Source organism: Palaemon carinicauda, chromosome 2 (assembly GCF_036898095.1).
Source record: "Palaemon carinicauda isolate YSFRI2023 chromosome 2, ASM3689809v2, whole genome shotgun sequence".
Lineage (NCBI taxonomy): Eukaryota > Metazoa > Arthropoda > Malacostraca > Decapoda > Palaemonidae > Palaemon > Palaemon carinicauda.
In genome coordinates this window covers 202,909,157-202,926,656 of record NC_090726.1, presented here as the reverse complement: position 1 = coordinate 202,926,656, position 17,500 = coordinate 202,909,157, and the positions used below count along the sequence as shown (strand labels likewise).

Below are 17,500 nucleotides of genomic sequence, written 5' to 3'. Positions count from 1 at the left end.
GAGATAAGCTATGTTATACAGACAGTGAGAATTTATAATACAGTATGAATGGTGTTGATTTTTATTTGTTTTTCGTGCGCTTACATTAATTCGCTTACGTGTGCAGTGAGGGTTAAACCACATTATATACAATGACAGCAGACATTTTTTTTTCTATTTTGCCTTTAAGAGCCCTAGGGCTTATAGCATCCTGCTTGTCCAACTAGGGTTGTAGCTTAGCTAATAATAATAATAATAATAATAATAATAATAATAATAATAATAATAATAATAATGGAGAGATTTTACTTAATAGAAAAATTACTCGTATGCTAAAGTACTGCATTGACTTATTCAATATTATTAATTGAAGTGTATTTTTACATTAAGCAATACACGAGGCTATACGAAATAGACCTATACATCAAATTGATGTATAATAAAACCGAAATGTATTTTCACATCAAGCAAAATGATGTATGAAATAGCTCTACACATCAAAATCGTGTATAACCACCTAATGCATGACTTAGGATACTTCAATTGTCTTAAACCCGTCCTTTCCTCACTGGGCTACTTTCCCTGTTGGAGCCCTTGGGGTTATAGCATCCGATTGGTGCAAATAGGGTTGTAGTTCAGCAAGTAGTACTATTAATAATAATAATAATAATAATAATAATAATAATAATAATAGAGAAATAAGACAAAGAACTTTTCGGGTTAGAGTTAGCCTGAGGGAACACTCAGACACATTTTCCGTTTCCTCATTCCCTTTCCTCACCGGGCTGCTTTCCCTGTTGGGACCCTCGGGGTTATAGTATCCGGTTGGTGCAAATAGGGTTGTAGTTCAGCAAGTAGTACTATTAATAATAATAATAGAGAAATAAGACAAAGAACTTTTCGGGTTAGAGTTAGCCTGAGGGAACACTCAGACACATTTTCTGTTTCCTCATTCCCTTTCCTCACCGGGCTACTTTCCCTATTGGAGCCCTTGGGATTATAGCATCCGATTGGTGCAAATAGGGTTGTAGCTCAGCAAGTCGTACTATTATTAATAATAATAATAATAATAATAATAGAGAAATAAGTTAGCCTTAGGGTACACTCAGACACACTTTTCTGTTTCCTCATTCCCTTTCCTCACCGGGCTGCTTTCCCTGTTGGGACCCTTGGTGTTATAGTATCCGGTTGGTGCAAATAGGGTTGTAGCTCAACAAGTAGTATTATAGTAGTAATAATAATAATAGAGAAATAAGACAAAGTACTTTTCGTCCTAACAGTCGAGTCTGCTTTAGCGTGACCCCTCTGTTACTTGAAGGTCGGGAGTAGGACATGGCAAAAATCAATAAAGACCCATTTTCGCCGAGTGCGTACCGAAACTTGCATGAAAGACGAAGGGGGATATGAAATTTCACGCAATGACGTTTTATATTGACTTCGGATGTTTAAATGTCTGAATAATTTGATTTTTTTTTTTTCGGTCAAAATGCTGACCCCAAAAAATCGCTTCATAGGCACTCGCCTTCTATGTATTTCGAACAATAGTTTGTTATTTAGAAAAATTAACTTAATTACCCCTGTATATATCTTCAATTTTAATAAGTGAAATTAACAATTACAAACGAAAATGGAAATAAATTTGATGAATTTCATACGCTCATTAATCATTATACCACCAAAGGAAATCGTTCAATTCAAATACCGGCATCAGGTTATCACAGAACACCATTTCACAGTTTCACAAAATGTCACAGCAGATTTTTCTCTCAAATATCAATGAATTGTATTTAATTTCTAGTATCTTTAACCTCTAAAGCGTAGAGGCGTTAAACGCAACAAGCACCAAGTTACCACTAATTTCACCTGTCACTTTACCAACAGTCGCTAGCAGACTACACCGACTTCCCGGGCGGCACCTCATCTTATAGTTTCGGTTGAGTTGCCAGTTGCGTAATTTCGTCAGACTTGGGGTATATGGAAATCGCGAGGGGGGGGGGATAAGAGGGGGAAGGGGGAGGGTAGATTTAGGGAGGTGACGCTTGCATCATCTCCTATCGTCATGGCGGGGATCATGAAATTATTAAGCTGGTTATGAGTAATCCTTTACGCAGGAATGGTGTTATCGAGTTTATGAGATTCAACACAATATTATAAATGTTGCCATCTCGGGAGGTTTGGGTTTTCACTTAGTTCACTCTGAACGTGTTTGTGTCAAATTTCGCGTTAAATGGAAGTAGGACAATACTGGGAATCCTTTCGAGCTGCCACATATATTCCCTTTTTTCATTTACTCTTTAGGAAAGACTACTCAGAGAGAGAGAGAGAGAGAGAGAGAGAGAGAGAGAGAGAGAGAGAGAGAGAGAGAGCACACACTGACGGACGGTTGTTTTGAGTTTTATTTCCGGAAACTCATTTTTTTTTCTAGCGAATTAAAAGATTGAACGAACGAATTGATAAATAATATATATTACTATCATTATTATAATCATTATTGTTAAATTAATCACAATAAAACTGCGACACGTTTATCTTGATATACTGTTTGGCTAGAACACACACACACACATACACACAAACAACAATAATTATAACTAGAGGGGCCCTCAGTAAAGCGCAGACCTCCGTCGCGGCAGCTTATTTCTCGACCTTTGACCTTAATATATATTAAATGGCATGGATTTTCATATAGTCAAATATGAACCAAGTTTGAAGTCTCTGTGACAACGATGTCCAAACTTCTGGCTGATTACATGGACATTTTGCTTGACCGTGACCTTGACCTTCCAAAATGTAATAGTTTCCAGATTTTTACATAACAGTTAATCCATGCAAGTTTCATTACTCTACGATTAAAATTGTAGCCACAAACAAAAACACAAACAGGGGGTAAAACATAACCTCCTTCCAACTTCGTTGGCGGAAGTAATAATAGTAAAATTACGACGTATTCCTTACTGCCCTTTTACCAAATCAATATTACTCTTCTCGAAACTTTGTCAGGGAGAAAAACGTTCTATTATTCAACACAACCTTTAGATTTAAGGACAGGGGTTATTTTGAAGCCTCCTTTTAATTCTTCACTGAGGTGGCTCTTGATCAGGAGATAAAAACGTTTTGGATATGAGGTGGCTCTTGATAAGGACATGAAAACGTTTTGGACATGATGTAGAACTTGATAAGGAAATAAAGTTTTGGATATGAGGTGGCTCTTGATAAGAAAAAAAAAACGTTTTGGATATGAGGTGGCTCTTGATAAGAAAAAAAAAGGTTTTGGATATGAGGTGGCTCTTGATAAGGAAAAAAACGTTTTGGATATGAGGTGGCTCTTGATAAGGAAATAAAAACTGTTTGGACATAAGGTGGCTCTTGATAAGGAAATAAAGTTTTGGATATGAGGTGGCTCTTGATCAGGAGATAAAAACGTTTTGGATATGAGGTGGCTCTTGATAAGGACATGAAAACGTTTTGGACATGATGTAGAACTTGATAAGGAAATAAAGTTTTGGATATGAGGTGGCTCTTGATAAGAAAAAAAACGTTTTGGATATGAGGTGGCTCTTGATAAGAAAAAAAAAACGTTTTGGATATGAGGTGGCTCTTGATAAGAAAAAAAAAACGTTTTGGATATGAGGTGGCTCTTGATAAGAAAAAAGAAACGTTTTGGATATGAGGTGGCTCTTGATAAGGGAAAAAAAACGTTTTGGATATGAGGTGGCTCTTGATAAGGAAATAAAAACTGTTTGGACATAAGGTGGCTCTTGATAAGGAAATAAAGTTTTGGATATGAGGTGGCTCTTGATAAGAAAAAAAAACGTTTTGGATATGAGGTGGCTCTTGATAAGAAAAAAAAAACGTTTTGGATATGAGGTGGCTCTTGATAAGAAAAAAAAAAACGTTTTGGATATGAAGTGGCTCTTGATAAGAAAAAAAAACGTTTTGGATATGAGGTGGCTCTTGATAAGGAAAAAAAACGTTTTGGATATGAGGTGGCTCTTGATAAGGAAATAAAAACTGTTTGGACATAAGGTGGCTCTTGATAAGGAAATAAAGTTTTGGATATGAGGTGGCTCTTGATAAGAAAAAAAAACGTTTTGGATATGAGGTGGCTCTTGATAAGAAAAAAAAAACGTTTTGGATATGAGGTGGCTCTTGATAAGAAAAAAAAACGTTTTGGATGAGGTGGCTCTTGATAAGAAAAAAAACGTTTTGGATATGAGGTGGCTCTTGATAAGAAAAAAAAAACGTTTTGGATATGAGGTGGCTCTTGATAAGGAAAAAAACGTTTAGGATATGAGGTGGCTCTTGATAAGAAAAAAAACGTTTTGGATATGAGGTGGCTCTTGATAAGAAAAAAACGTTTTGGATATGAGGTGGCTCTTGATAAGAAAAAAAAAACGTTTTGGATATGAGGTGGCTCTTGATAAGGAAAAAAAACCTTTTGGATATGAGGTGGCTCTTGATAAGAAAAAAACGTTTTGGATATGAGGTGGCTCTTGATAAGAAAAAAAAAACGTTTTGGATATGAGGTGGCTCTTGATAAGAGAAAAAAATGTTTTGGATATGAGGTGGCTCTTGATAAGAAAAAAAAAACGTTTTGGATATGAGGTGGCTCTTGATAAGAAAAAAAAAACGTTTTGGATATGAGGTGGCTCTTGATAAGGAAATGAAAACGTTTTGGACATGATGTAGAACTTGATAAGGAAATAAAAGTTTTGGACATGAGGTGCCTCTTTCAAGATATAGAAACATTTTGGATATGAGGTGGCTCTTGATAATGAAATAAAAAACGTTTTGTATATGAGGTGGCTCTTGATAAGGAAAAAAACGTTTTGGATATGAGGTGGCTCTTGATAAGGAAATAAAAACTGTTTGGACATAAGGTGGCTCTTGATAAGGAAATGAAAACGTTTTGGACATGATGTAGAACTTGATAAGGAAATAAACATTTTCGACATGAGGTGGCTCTTAACAATTCAATGAATACCTTTTGGACATGATATGACTCTTGATAAGGAAATAACAAACGTTTTGGCTATGAGGGGCTTTTGAAAAGGAAATGACAAACGTTTTGGCTATGAGGAAGCTCTTGATAAGGAAATAACAAACGTTTTGGCTATGAGGGGCTTTTGACAAGGAAATGACAAACGTTTTGGCTATGAGGATGCTCTTGATAAGGAAATAACAAACGTTTTGGCTATGAGGGGCTTTTGACAAGGAAATGACAAACGTTTTGGCTATGAGGATGCTCTTGATAAGGAAATAGCAAACGTTTGGCTATGAGGGGCCCTTGACAAGGAAATAACACACGTGTTGGTTATGAGGGGCTCTTGACAAGGAAATAACAAACGTTTGACTATGAGAGGCCCTTGACAAGGAAATAACACGTGTTGGTTATGAGTGGGCCCTTGACAAGGAAATAACAAACGTTTTGGCTATAAGTGGGCCCTTGACAAGGAAATAACAAACGTTTTGGCTATGAGTGGGCCCTTGACAAGGAAATAACAAACGTTTTGGCTATGAGGGACTTTTGACAAGGAAATACCAACGTTTTGGCTATGAAGGGGCTTTTGACAAGGAAATACCAACGTTTTGGCTATGAAGGGGCTTTTGACAAGGAAATACCAACGTTTTGGCTATGAAGGGGCTTTTGACAAGGAAATACTAACGTTTTGGCTATGAAGGGGCTTTTGACAAGGAAATACCAACGTTTTGGCTATGAAGGGGCTTTTGACAAGGAAATACCAACGTTTTGGCTATGAAGGGGCTTTTGACAAGGAAATAACAAACGTTTTGGCTATGAAGGGGCTCTTGATAAGGAAATAAACGTTTTGGCTATGAGGGGGCTCTTGATAAGGAAATAACAAACGTTTTAAACATGAGGTGGCTCTTGATAATGAAGTAAAACAAGACGTTTTGGACAAAGCAATGACAATAACAATTAATTGTGATCATTCAAATACGGTATCGACAGTAAAGTCGAGGAAACATACTTTCACTGTTAAATCATATTGAGAGAGAGAGAGAGAGAGAGAGAGAGAGAGAGAGAGAGAGAGAGAGAGAGAGAGAGAGAGAGAGAGAGAGAGAGAGAGAGAGAGTTAATACTGATAGGTCCCTTAAAAATCGGAATCTTAGATTCGTAAAGTGATTACAAACATTACAATATCTCTCGCTGGTTCCACTAGGTTGTTGTTGTTATTATTATTATTATTATTATTACTAGCTAAACTACAATCCTAGTTGGAAAAGCAGGATGCTACAAGCCCAGGGGCTCCAAATGAAAAAATAATCGTGAGGAAATGTTGTTGTTGTTATTACTACCAGTTAAGCTACAACCCTAGTTGGAAAAGCAGGATGGAATGGAGAAATAAGTTGATAAATAAACTATATGAGAAGTAATGAATAATCAAAATTTTCAAGAATGAGTCAAGAAACAGGTACGTTGACTCCCTAGGGCATTGTCAGTCAGGACTGTTCATAAGGAGAGATTTTTTATAAGCAAATCTTCAATCTAGTCGCTGGAGGCAACATCGCACTGTTTGGCCTCAGACATAATGAGATATTCGAGAAATAACCTGCTGAGATGTGCCGCTCTGTTCTGGCGGGCACCAGACGAAACTGCTTCTCAGCTGATTTTTTCATGGTAGTGCAGTTAATTGTGATGCCAGCCTTATGGTAACAGAGGGAAACCACACTGATAAACATTATTATAAATGTTACCATGTAAGGAGGCATTTTTAATGCCCGAAAACTATAATTAAAAACATTATCATAAGTGTTAGCCTGGAATAATTTTTTTTTTTTTTTAGCCCAAACACCAAAATAAAAATCTTATAAATTTTACCATGTAATGAGACATTTTAGACCAAAGATCTATGATGAAAAACATCATAAAAAATTTACTCAGTAATGAAGTATTTTTGTCCGAAATACAATGAAAAACAAATATTTCTCTGTAATGAGACATTTTCTAGCACATAAGCTACACTTAAAAACATTATTATCAATATTAAACTGCAAGACATTTCTTAGACCCAAACACAACAACAAATGCTGCCGTTACTAGTCCGCTGCATAACAAAGGCCTCAGACAAGCCTTTATTCATATCTAGGATTTGGGCAGTTTTCATCACCAGGCTGGCCACTGCGGTGATGGTGGGAGACTACAAACAACAGATGCAGCCTACTATTGCAGGATAAAGGCCTCGGATAAACCCTTATTCATATCTGGGATTTGGTCAGTTTTCATCACCACGCTGGCCACTGCGGATTGGTCTGATAGCTCACAGCAAACAATCCACGGTAGATTGGTGATGGTGGGAGACTTATCTGATCGATCACAGCAAACCAACCTAGTATGGATGTACCTGACTAGTACAGCTTAGCTGATCATGGCAATAAACAAACCCTTTCACCAAGAATGAGTCCCTGACTAGTACACCTTTGCTAATCATGGCAATAAACAAACCCTTAAAGTATGTGAGTCCCTGACTAATACAGCTTAGCTGATCATGACAATAAACAAACCCTTGAAGTATGCGAGTCCCAGACTAGTACACCTTAGCTAACCATGGCAATAAACACTCTTCCACCACGTTAAGTACACAATACTCACAGGTTCTCGAGAGGAAATCCCCACAGCAGAAAACTGATAAAAAACAGCCGCCAACATAGTAGCTGTACATCCAAGGGATGTGGGTTGGGCCAGGCTGGTTCGCATTAACTCCCCCCCCCCCCCTTAAGGTATGCGTTACGCAATATCTTGTAAAATCGTCCTCAGCTAGGGACATTGAATTATACAATACAATGTACAGATATTATTATTATTATTATTATTATTATCATTAGACTTATTATTATTATTATTAGTAGTAGTAGTAGTAGTATTAGTAGTAGTAGTAGTAGTAGTATTAGTAGTAGTAGTAGTAGTAGTAGTAGTAGTAGTTTTAGTAGTACTATTATTATTATTATTATTATTACTACTACTACTGGTAGTAGTAGTTTTATTATTATTATTATCATTATTATTATTATTATTATTAGTAGTAGTAGTAGTAGTATTAGCTAAGCTACAACCCTAGTTGGAAAAGCAAGATGCTATAAGCCCAAGGGTTCAAATAGGGAAAGTAGCCCAGTGAGGAAAGGAAATAAAGAAATAAATAAGCTACAAAAGACGTAATGAACATTTAAAATAAAATATTTCAAGAATAGTAACAACATTAAAATAAATCTTTCAAATATAAACTATACAAAAATTCAAAATAAGAAGAAAAATATATAGAATAGCGTGCCCGAGTGTACCCTCAAGCAAGAGAACTCTACCCCTAGAGTTATGTATAAACATAACTTAGTGTTTAATAGACGTCTCGGCCAGTAACTGTCATGCTAGTCTCCTAAAAGGTATATATTACACGTTAGTATACGCGATCCGTCAAAAATAACAGCGAAATACTTAGATAGATATGCACACACATCCAACTCACTCTCTCTCTCTCTCTCTCTCTCTCTCTCTCTCTCTCTCTCTCTCTCTCTCTCTCTCTCTCTCTCTCTCTCTCTTTCTAACTACATCACACTGGTTTGGGAAGTTTGTGGGAGATTGTTGTTTTCCGAGTGGTTGCCGTTCAGCGTGACAGGAATATATGTATATATATATATATATATATATATATATATATATATATATATATATATATATATATATATATATATATGTAAATATGTATGTATATATATAAATATACATGTATATATATGTGTATATATATATACACACATATATATAAATATACATGTATATATATGTATACACACACACATATATATATATATATATATATATGTATATATATACAAACTTCATATACACATATATATACATTCATATACACATACATACATACAGTACAGTATACATATACTTATACAAACACATACGCGTACACAGACAACACAAACACACACGCACACACATACATACATACATATATATATATATATATATATATATATATATATATATATATATATATATATATATATATATATATATATATATATACAGTATATATCCAGACACTTGCTCTTTATTATATAAGGTAGATTACAAGCTTAGACTTCAAAACTAAATATATACTAAGTTTTTGTTATCTGTTCGCTTGTGGTGAATAACTTAATTCTGGTCTCAGATAATCATTCTAGGAATAACTGTAGAATGTAGTAATAAAAAAAGTTATATTTCAAAAGTGTTATCAATGTCTAAAAGTTTTAGTCTCCGTAACGTGGTTGATATTTTAGATTTGACTTATTAGGAATGCTCTAATAGAAAAAAAAAAAAAAAATAATGTCTCCTTATTTGCTATTTAATTTTAATCACATCTATAGTCAATGTAAATTCAAAGTTAATTAACAAATCAATTTCATTTTTTATAATTCATTATAATGATAATTATCAGAGTCATAGAGAGATTAGTTCACCAAACGTTTAACTGGGCTCCACGAGCCACTAGAAGAGTTGGAAGACCCAGGCTTACATGGCTGAGGACTATGAAGCGTGAAGTAGATGATGATGAATGGAGAAGTATAGATTTAAAAGCTCAAGATAAAGACGACTGGCGAAATCTAACCGAGACCCTTTGCTTCGATAGGCGTAGGAGGAGATGATGATGATGACATAAAATAAATCTTTGTCACAGGCGTGGGAGGAGATGATGATGATGATGATGATGAAATAAAATAAATCTTTGTCATAAGCGTGGAAGATGATGATGATGATGATGATGAAGAAATAAAATAAAAATCTTTGTCAAAGGCGCGAGGGGAGATGATGATGATGATGATGATGATGACGAAATAAAATAAATCTCTGTCAAAGGCGTGGGAGATGATGATGATGATAATGATGATGATTATGATAATTCATTATCTAAAATAAATCATCGTCAGAACAATATATGATAATAACGGAAATAATATTTGGTTAACGAAATTCCTTTAAAAGAGAAAAAAAAAAAAAAAAAAAAAATGAATCGATATGATGGGATGAAGGTCAAGAGCGGAGGAATGTTACATCATTCAGTTTGAACCATGATAGATTTTTTTGTGTCATTCATTTTCCTTTCCGGTTGAACGAGAACCTTAAAAGGTGAATAGATCAGCCTCGAGTTAGGCCTACCGAAGCCGGCCTATTCTCATAAGATATTTAGTGATAAAAAAGGGAAAAACTACGAATAGAAACTAAAAGGGCACTCAGTAGAGAGCAGACCTACGCCACGGCAGCTTAATTTTCGACCTTGACCTTTGACCTTAACGTGTATTTTAATTTTCGTGGATTTTTGTACACTCAAATATGAACCAAGTTTGAAGTCTCTTGTGACAACGATGTCCAAAATTATGGCTGATTACATGAATTGGACATTTTGCTTGACCGTGACCTTGACCTTGACCTTCCAAATTTAATCATTTCCAGCTTTTATACATAACAGTTAATCCCTGTGAGTTTCATTAACCTACGATTGAAATTGTGGCCAGCAAGCTCTTCACAAACAAACAAACAAACAGGGGCGAAAACATTACCTCCTTCCAACTTCGTTGGCGGAGGTAAACATGAATGAAAAGATAACAAGTTTAATTACTCTCCGATTAAAATTGTGACCAGAAATTTGTTCACACACAAACAAACAAGCAGGGGGGGGGGACACATAACCTCCTTCCAACTTCGTTGGCGGAGGTAAACATGAATGAAAAGATAACAAGTTTAATTACTCTACGATTAAAATTGTGACCAGAAAGTTGTTCACACACAAACAAACACAAACAGGGGCGAAAAACGTAACCTCCTTCCAACTTCATTGACGGAGGTAAACATGAATGAAAAGATAACAAATTTAATTAGTCTACGATTAAAATTGTGACCAGAAAGTTGTTCACACACAAACAAACAAACAGGGGCGAAAACATAACCTCCTTCCAACTTCGTTGGCGGAGGTAAACATGAATGAAAAGATAAGTTTAATTACTCTACGATTAAAATTGTGACCAGAGAGTTGTTCACACACAAACAGAGGCGAGAAAACAATCTCCTTCCAACTTCGTTGGCGGAGGTAAAAAAATGATTGAAAAGATAACACAAATGAGCAATGGTTCTCACCTTTATACATCTCCCCTATCTTATCTCATTAAGAACAAAAGTCACAGGTAAGTGATTAGCATGTCTCGACGTAACTGACTTAACTCAATCTTTGCCCTATGGGTTAAAATGCTCTCTTGCGTAGAAAGGTGTACGGATAACCTTCTCCTGTTCCCGGATCTATTGGTGGTAACTATGATAATTTCAAAGGGCGATTTCAAAATCATATTACGTACTTGAAATAGAAGAAACTGATAGTTTATGTGATGATAATGATTCAGAGGACTTTACAGCTTTAAAATTAATTAAAAATACACTGAATAATATTCAATGTCTCCTGTAATCAATTATTTACTCAAATGAATTTGAAATACACTCAGGCACACTATTCTGTTTTCTTATTTCCTTTCCTCACTGGGATATTTCCCCAGTTAGAGCCCTTCGCTTATAGTAACCTGCTTTTCCAACTAGGATTGTAGCTTAGCTAGTAGTAGTAGTAGTAGTAGTAGTAGTAGTAGTAGTAGTAGTAGTAGTATGCAAGTAAAATTGGTGCCAATAATCATAGGAACACTAGGGACTATTCTCGAGTCATTATAAAGGAATTTTGACAAGATAGGGGCCAATATAGGCCAAGGACCTGTGTAGAAGAGCCTGCTACATGAAACAGTACATATAGTGAGAAAAGTGATAAGACTTCTAAGGAATTTGGATCTAATCAGGAATCCCACACTATGAACCACCAGACAAAAAAAAAAAAAAAACTTGAAATACATGAGCTTCTCATATATGGAAAAAAAAAGGAACATGAATGAAGGGCTTCTATGAACAACTTAAGAAGAATAACATGTAACATGTATATAATGGCCGATGTGGTAACATCCCAGCCGGGTGAACACCAGACTGGGGTTCGAGTCCCGCTCGAACTCGTTAATTTCTTTGGTCGCTGCAACCTCACTATCCTTGTGAGCTAAATATGTTGTGTTTGGAGGAGCCTATAGTTCTATCTGCTAAGTCATCATAAGCCATTGCCTGGCCCTCCTTGGTCCTAGCTTAGGTGGAGAGGGGGCATGGGCGCTGATCATATGTGTTTATGGTCAGTCTCTAGGGGGGCATTGTGCTGCTCGATAGGGTATTGTCACTGTCCCTTGCCTCTGCCATTCATGAGCGGTCTTTAAACCTTGTCTATAACTTGAACCAATCTGTATCTCTCTAACGCCTGGCCCTCCTTGGTCCTAGCTTAGGTGGAAAGGGGGGCATGGACGCTGATCATATGTGTTTATGGTCAGTCTCCAGGGGGCATTGTGCTGCTCGATAGGGCGATGTCACTGTCCCTTGCCTCTGCCATTCATGAGTGGCCTTTAAACCTTGTCTATAACTTGAACCAATCTGTATCTCTCTAACGCCTGGCCCTCCTTGGTCCTAGCTTAGGTGGAAAGGGGGGCATGGACGCTGATCACATGTGTTTATGGTCAGTCTCCAGGGGGCATTGTGCTGCTCGATAGGGCGATGTCACTGTCCCTTGCCTCTGCCATTCATGAGCGGCCTTTAAAACCTTGTCTGTATCTATCTAACGACCAAGAGATAAGGAAGTGTGACTCCGAGGAATGTGACTGATGTCTTTCTTAATGTAAATAGTGTGACTCTAATGGATGTCCTTAATGTATATACCGCCCTTCATACACCAACCAATGTCAGCTTCCAATGCGAACGTACTCTGACTGGCTTTCTCCCAAATGTATATAAAAAGAACATCGAGGGACTAAAATCTTTAATTATATGAGGGAAGGAAGAGGTATAATATATTTAATATCCTCATCATCATCATCATCAGCCATTTCTAGCCTACTGCAGGACAAAGGACTCGGACGTGTCCTTCCAAACGCGTCTGTTTATGGTCTTTACTTAGATCGTCAATCAATTGTCTTTTATTCCTCACCCTGCTTCGTTTGCAGTCTCTAGGGACCCATTCTGTTTTATATATATATATATATATATATATATATATATATATATATATATATATATATATATATACAGTATATATATATATATATATATATATATATATATATATATACAGTATATATATATATATATATATATATATATATATATATATATATATGCAGAAGAACCACAGGGAAAATGAAAATACGAAATATACGCTTAAGTCCTGACTAGTTTCGTGATACTTCTTCAGAGGACTTAAGCGTATATTTCGCATTTTCATTTTCCTTGTGGTTCTTCTGCATCTGAGCATCACGTTTTCCTGTGATTTTTACGCATATATATATATATATATATATATATATATATATATATATATACATACATACATATATATATACATATATATATATATATATATATATATATATATATATATATATATATATATATATATATATATATATATATATATATATATATATATATATATAAGCAAAATGTCATTTAATACCGAATTATATATTTGGGAATGTATATCCACAGGAAATTCATTCATGATAAATGCTTCTGGCTGGGCAAAGATTCGAACTTATGTCTCTTAGCCGAAACCATACTATATATATATATATATATATATATATATATATATATATATATATATAATTGATTAAAAACAATTCAATATACACATTTCTATATTATTATCTTAAATTCCAAATCTCAATCACAAACTATCACGCAAGTATTTCAAATTTATTTCTCCAATTACTTAAGGGTATAAAGTCCGCTTAATATATATCACAAACGCTTAAATATTTCGATTACTTTAATACTCAACTGATTGTAAAACCGTCCTCTGAAAAGAAGAAAGTTTCGAGCTAATAGATCCCGGAAGATGAGAGTATTTGACCCCTTTGGGCAAAGATTACAAAAAAGTCAATTACGTCAAGACAGGCTAATCACTTACGTGTGACAATTTCTCCCAACACGATAAGATAGATAAGATAAGGGAGATGTGTAAAGGCGAGAACTATCAAATCTGTTATCTTTTAACTAATTTTTTTTATCGTTGTGGTGTTTCCTTGAAAAGTTAGGGGATGATATTATTATTATTATTATTATTATTATTATTATTACTTGCTAAGCTACAACCCTAATTGGAAAAGCGGGATGCTATAAGTTCAGGGGCCCCAACAGCGAAAATAGCCCAGTGAGGAAAGGAAACAAGGAAATAAATAAAATATTTCAAGAAAACCATTAAAATAAATATTTCCTATATAAACTATAGAAATTTTAACAAAACATGAGGAAGAGAAATTAGATAGAATCGTTAGTTCCTTTAGTGTCTGCAACCTCACCATCTTGAGCTAAGGATGGGGGGGGGGGGTTGTGGGAGCCTGTAGGTCTATCTGCCGAGTCATCAGCAGCCATTGCCTGACCGTCCTTGTTCCTAGCTTGGGTGACTCAGACTCGTTAGTTCCTTCAGTATTTGCAACCTCACCATCTTGAGCTAAGGATGGGGGGTTTGGGGGAAGCTGTAGATCTATCTGCTGAGTCATCAGCAGCCATTGCCTGACCCTCCTTGGTCCTAGCTTGGGTGATTCAGACTCGTTAGTTCCTTCAGTATTTGCAACCTCAACATCTTGAGCTAAGGATGCGTTTGTGGGAGACTGTAGATCTATCTGCTGAGTCATCAGCAGCCATTGCCTGGCCCTCCCTGGTCCTAACTTGGGTAGAGAGGAGGCTTGGGCATTGTGCTACTTAAAAGGGGCAATGTCGTTGTCCCTTGTCTCTGTCATTCATGAGCAGCCTTTAAAGGCTTTAAAACCTTTTAAAGGCCTAACCAGGAGGCCTAACTCGAAACATGTGTTATTCGCCTTTTAGTTTCTAGGCCTCGCGGAAATAAAATGAATGACTAAAATAAATTCAAAGTGAATGATATAACATTCTTTTATTCTTGACCTTCAGTCCCGATTAATTTTTTTTTTTTTAATTCAGTCTAATAGGAAAATACTTTCGTAACCTCAAGATAATTTCCGTTATTATCACGCATTGTTCCGACGAATATTTAATATATTTATGATTATGAATTATAAAAGGAAATTGCTTTGTCAAGTTTATGAAGTAATTTTGGATTTAGATTGGATAACGGTTTGATTAAAACTAAACCGGAAATAAAGTGCGAGAAATTCTTTAATATTAATTTTCTCTCAATTTGAGCAGCCCTAATAACAACAACAGCAACAACAACAACAAATGCAGCCGTTTCTAGTCCACTGCAGGACAATGGCCTCAGACATATCCTTAGCCATGTTTTTGATTAGGTCATTTTCATCACCAGGCTGGCCAGTGCAGATTGGTGATGGTGGGAGAATTTAATCTGATCGCTCACAGCAAACCAACCTAGTATGGATGACCCTGACTAGTACAGCTTTGTTGATGGCGATAGGCAAGCCCTTACATCACGTTAACTACTGCACTGTAATTGTTCAGTGACTACTTTCCTCTTGGTAAGGGTAGAAGAGACTCATTAGCTATGGTAAACAGCTCCTCTAGGAGAAGGACACTCCAAAATCAAACCATTGTTCTCTAGTCTTGGGTAGTGCCATAGCCTCTGTACCATGGTCTTACACTGCCTTGGAGAGTTCTCTTGCTTGAGGGTACACTCGGGCACACTTTTCTATTTAGTTTCACTTCCTCTTGTTTTGTTAAAGTTTTTATAGTTTAAATAGGAAATATTTATTTTGATATTGTTACTATTCTTATAATATTCTATTTTACCTTATTTCCTTTCCTCACCGAGCTATTTTCCCTGTTGGGGCCCCTGGGCTTATAACATCCTGCTTCTCCAACTAGGGTTGTAGCTTAGCATTTATAATAATAATAATAATAATAATCATAAGGTATCCTAATAAATCACACTCAAATATGAACCTCATTAAGGAGTCTAAAACCTTTAAAGATGTTAAAATCTTGCCATGCACACTTGCATGCTATATGCAATATTACTTTCTTTCATATTTTATTACCCAGACCTTAGAACTCTGTGGTCAACTTGCTAATTGATGTTTGTAATATATCACTGATATTGCATATCTCATCTTTTATTTTACTGATGCCAAAAATGTAAGATCACTGTACCCCTATTGTAATTCTTTTGCTGAAATAAAGATTATTATTATTATTATTATTCTTATTATTATTATTATTATTACTTTTATTGTTGCTGTCTCACAGGATACTTTTACGGGAGAGGGGGTTCCCAGCCCCCTCGTCCCGTCCCTTTTAGTCGCCTCTTACGACACGCAGGGATAACGTTGGCGCTATTCTAATTGTTTTATGCCCCCGCGGCCACAGGGGGCGGGACTCGAACCCCAGCCCGGCAGACTGCAAGGCAGGAATGTTACTGGCCCACTGATAACTACTCTTCGAAACATATCTATTACAATATAATAATAAAAGTCCATCCATCCATATACCAAAGGCACTTCCCCCAATTTTGGGGGGTAGCCGACATCAACAAGAAAACAAAAAAAAAAAAACAAAAAAAGGGGACCTCTACTCTCTATGTTCCTCCAGCCTAACCACCAATTTTGGGGGGTAGCCGACATCAACAAGAACAAAACAAAAAAAAAAAAACAAAAAAAGGGGACCTCTACTCTCTATGTTCCTCCAGCCTAACCAGCTGAACTCGGCTGAGTCCCTGGTTAGGCTGGAGGAACATAGAGAGTAGAGGTCCCCTTTTTTTGTTTTTTTTTTTGTTTTGTTCTTGTTGATGTCGGCTACCCCCCAAAATTGGGGGAAGTGCCTTTGGTATATGGATGGATGGACTTTTATTATTATATTGTAATAGATATGTTTCGAAGAGTAGTTATCAGTGGGCCAGAAACATTCCTGCCTTGCAGTCTGCCGGGCTGGGGTTCGAGTCCCGCTCCAGGTCGATAGTTTTTTGTAGTGTCTGCAACCTCACCATCCTTGTGTTCTAATGATGGGGGGTTTGGGAGATCATGCTGTAATATCATCAGCCATCGCCTGGCATTCCCTGGTCCTAGCTTGGGCGCTTATATGTATATATGGTCACTCTCTACGGCATTGTTACTGTGCCTTGCTTTGGCTACTCACGAGAAACCTTTTAAGACGTCTAGATCACTGTCCGTTGCCTCTGCCATTCATGAGAGGCCTTTAAACCTTTTGAACCACATGCCAAGAAATTGAAATAACTTTAGTTTTGAAATTTAAACTTAATAATGGGCTGTTACTTTTTATATATGCTGCTTCCTCCGGTGCCTTAGATGACCGCGGAGGTAGCAGCAGTAGGGGATTCAGCATTATGAAGCTTCATCTGTGGTGGATAATGTGGGAGGTTGGGCTGTGGCACCCTAGCAGTACCAGCTGAACTCGGTTGAGTCCCTGGTTAGGCTGGAGGAACGTAGAGAGTAGAGGTCCCCC

General features: G+C 36.4%; 1 protein-coding gene across 8 annotated transcripts in view; it reads right to left on the bottom strand.

Moving 5' to 3' along the window:
• The window catches only part of Hex-A (Hexokinase A), a 135,482-nt gene that overhangs the window by 43,885 nt on the left and 74,097 nt on the right, over positions 1-17,500 (bottom strand). The window contains exon 1 of one of the 8 annotated variants that reach the window (XM_068361369.1): positions 1,831-1,871. The exons of the other annotated variants lie outside the window; for them this stretch is intronic. The gene's annotated coding sequence lies outside the window, so the exon portion shown is untranslated. Of the gene's footprint in view, positions 1-1,830; positions 1,872-17,500 lie in introns of those variants that run through there. 8 annotated transcript variants of the gene reach the window in all.